This window comes from Capsicum annuum, unplaced genomic scaffold, assembly GCF_002878395.1.
Source record: "Capsicum annuum cultivar UCD-10X-F1 unplaced genomic scaffold, UCD10Xv1.1 ctg5278, whole genome shotgun sequence".
Taxonomy (NCBI): domain Eukaryota; kingdom Viridiplantae; phylum Streptophyta; class Magnoliopsida; order Solanales; family Solanaceae; genus Capsicum; species Capsicum annuum.
In genome coordinates this window covers 42,068-45,966 of record NW_025860839.1, presented here as the reverse complement: position 1 = coordinate 45,966, position 3,899 = coordinate 42,068, and the positions used below count along the sequence as shown (strand labels likewise).

Below are 3,899 nucleotides of genomic sequence, written 5' to 3'. Positions count from 1 at the left end.
CGCTTAACTTCCACCACTTGCCTCCTAAGTACTTTATCTACAAATATACCTACCTTATTCCTATGTCTCTCACTACCCAAGTACCATAAATTATATATGTCAACATTCCTTGCTTTTGATCATACCTATTTGGTTTCATAGACACAAGCTATACTAATCCTCCTCTTCTTAACAATCTTCACAAGCTTTATAGGCTTACCCTTAAGAGTCCCTATGTTCTTAGACCCAACTCTCAACCTGAAATCTCCCTTATCCCAACTAAATTTACTACCCCTCATCAAACCCCAAATTAGATCCTAAACCCAACCCTAACCTATAACCATAACTAAACCCTACCCTCACCCCAGACCCTAGTCTAGCCTCCAACCCCAACCTCAATCCTCATCCTAACCTATGACATGGCCATAGTCCACTATTGATCCCTACAGCTACTAATCAATATGATAAGAGAAGAAAATAAGGCAAGAAAGTAGGTAAGGATAAGAAAACAAATTGGTAAAACAAAAATGGCACAAATGTAATAATGAAAGAAATCTACAAGGCAGAATCAAATAATCAATCCACCACGTAAAACAAAAGCAACAAAATCAAGAAATAGATATGCTAGTCTCAACTAACTCCTAATAAATACTAGAAAAAAAGAGTCACTAATCCCACAAGAATCATCAATATAATAAGAAAAGAAACCAAGAAAGAAAGGACTGAAAATATATGTATCAAATGAGATAGTACGTATCTACCTCCAATAGTCAAGAAATCTAGACCAAACAAACTATAAAAGGTGAAACAAGTGCACCTAATCTGGGGAGAAGATGAAAATAAGGATGTTTTCATGAATCAGCTAGTTGGATTTCAACAATTTAATGTAGCAATTAGTCTCCAGAATTGTTTTCATTTCCTTAACATACTATTGATACCTTTCCTGAACTCTATCGCTGAGGATACAATATTCTCTGAAAAATGCATTGTTCACTAAAAATTGTACGCTGCAAGCCACTGTGAAGATGCATTGGACTTGAAGTACTAGAGAAGGGTTATACAATAAAAGAAAGAGATCCGGGAGAAAAATAAAAAGTACATATCTGGTCGTCGAAAAAGTCATGAGGATGCTTTATCGATTGGATATGGTCCTTATAAACGAGAGATAAAGAAGTGTATAGATGAAAATATTTGTTGGATCTTTAAAATCTTTTCAGACGGGATGCTCAGAAATTCTATTCCGGTGAAATGGTCCAATATTCTATTCAGACAGTATGGTCAAAAATTCTATTCTGATGGGATGGCCAAAATTATTGATCTTAGGCGTGTTTATATGTCCAAGTGCCAATATTTACCCATATTTGTACTTGTTCTATGAGCTAAAACCTATAAATTATATTGTATTTGAGCTGAAATTGTATTCTCAAGCTAAAGGACATGATTAGTGTTGTAAGGCTTGATCATGGTGCAATTGTACGTGCTTTGATGCATTAGTAAGGAAGTTATTGGATCATGGAGGCATTAGGAGTTACATGATGAGCATGAAGATACTGGAAAAAGGTTCAAATGGAACAAAGTATTGAAATCAGAAAATATACAAGGAGTTGGAAAGGAAGAAAAAAACAAACCTCCGTACCATAGAATTTAGCCTCTTATTTAGGCTCCATGGCACACTGATGAGTTTAAATCAGATTGAAAATTCCATTAAATGTCCATGATAGCCCCATTCCATAGACCTTAGTGTCCGTGATATCCTCTGTGGAATTGAGGCTAAATTATTTTGGATGGCATGCGCCAGTACACATCCGGGATACTGGTGTGTCACAGACCTTAGTATCCGTGATAAGGTCTGTGACACAGGGAAGGCTAATTTTCATGTATCAAGCCCTACTATCAAAAGGATACTTAATACAATTTGTAAACATCTTTGGCATACAAAAAAACAAGGAAAAAATAATATACGAGATTATTATTAGGGTTCTTTCATTTTTAATCTTTCGACATTGATATTGGTATGATTAATTATATTTGTTTGGTGTTAATTTTGAACATGAGTGGATAAACACCCTTTTTCTAGGGTTAAGGTCGAGCTCATGATTATATTTTGATATTCTTTGAGTGGTTAATGTTGATTTATCACATAGGTTGTCCTTAATCTCTTATTTTTATTATTTTAATGAATCGACACCATTAAAATGCATCCATAATCCTTTTGTGAACCAGGAAGGAGAATTATTAGGATATATCTAAGAGTCTAAGGAGCAAGTTCATATTCCTTTACAGAACAAAGGATTTGAAGTAGCGGCTAAGATAGGAATATACCTGAAGTCTTGTTTGGTTTAAATGTAGGAAGATAACTTAAAGCATAAAAATGAATTATTGCATCCCCGCTCAACAATGTAGTTCCAGTGTCCTTTTAGATAGAAGATTAGAGGCTCAAAAGACCATGATCGTAATATAAATCCTATGAATCAACAGCCCGATAATCATCACAACCACAATTAAAATAGATATTTAAAGGATTGTTAAGAGTGCCTCAACCCTGGAAACCTCTCTCGTATTATTTACAACCTAGCTTACGTTGTGATCGACACTCTTTGTTATTTGTTTATTTGTTAAAATATTTTATTAAATTGTAACAACCATTTTGGTACTCTGAAACACTTGAATATAATTTGTTGGAACTAAAATTAAGTAAATTGCTAATCAAGTAGTCCTCGTGGGTTCAATATCTGATGCTTCTGAGTCACTATATTACTTGTGCGATCACATACACTTGTATATGCAATAAACTACAACAAGTTTTTAGTGTTGTTGCCAGGGACTCAAATAATTAGTAATTTTCTAATTTTTTTCTTTTGATAATAAATTTAAGTGTTAACAACTTGATCTTAGCGGCTGACTTTTGCAGAAAAAGTGATGTATCAGACAGGCAAGAGAAAAAGAATTGGTTGAGCCTTAGTCAAAACTTGAATGGATATTTCATCAAAGGTGAAGGGCAGCAACACTTCAACACCCAATTCAGCAAATTCAAATGGAAGATCAGGTGAATTATGTTCCTATTATTCCAATTACCCCAGCTCCGATGTCTCCAGCTGTTTCTGCAAATAGAATAGAATCTGGACCTATTTATAAAGTGACAATCCCACTTACGAACAATGCTACTAATAGTATCTGCAAGACAGTTTTAGGTGGTTGGTTTGAATTGAAGAAAGATATAGTGCAACTCTTGCACACGAGTGGGCAGTTTATAGATTTATCTCATGAGGACCAATAACAGCACATACAGAACTTTCTAGAGATCACTGATACCTAAATTTCTACTAGGGTATCTACTGATTATGTCAAACTGGCCTTCTTCCCCTGTTCTCTACTGGGGGAAGCAACGAGGTGGTTAAATCCTAAACCACCAAACTCCATCACTTCCTGGGATAATTTGTCTCAAAAATTATTATTCGATTCTTTCTATCTAGGAAGATAGCATATTTGAGAAGTGAGATTTTGAGTTTCAGGCAAAAAGATGGAGAGATTCTTTACCAATCCTGGGAAAGATTCAAGGCTATGCTCAGAAATTTCCCTGACCATCACCAAACTAATGATGTATTAGTACATACTTTCATTGAAGTTCTTGAGCCAAACACCAAGATTCTCCTAAATTCAGCAGCTAGTAGGCCAGCACTAGAGAAGACGTATAATGAATTGTACACACTGTTGAATCATATTTCATAGGGGAATGCTGAGTGGCATACTGATATAACAAGAAGTGATCCAAAGAAGGTTGCAGGTGTTTTGGAGGTTGAACAGTTTACGGGTATATCAACACAGATTACTGCACTATAGAATCAAATAACTACCTAGTTCACCAATATGAATTTGGGGATCACACAGTCCACTCCAGTAATAGAAAATATAATTCATCA

At 35.1% G+C, this 3,899-nt stretch overlaps 1 non-coding gene across 1 annotated transcript; it reads right to left on the bottom strand.

The window, feature by feature from the left end:
• Nucleotides 1–3,462: 3,462 nt before the first annotated feature.
• On the bottom strand, nt 3,463–3,569 carry LOC124892979. Its single transcript, XR_007050494.1, has one exon. It is a non-coding gene; the product is annotated as a small nucleolar RNA R71 (small nucleolar RNA).
• Nucleotides 3,570–3,899: the final 330 nt, after the last annotated feature.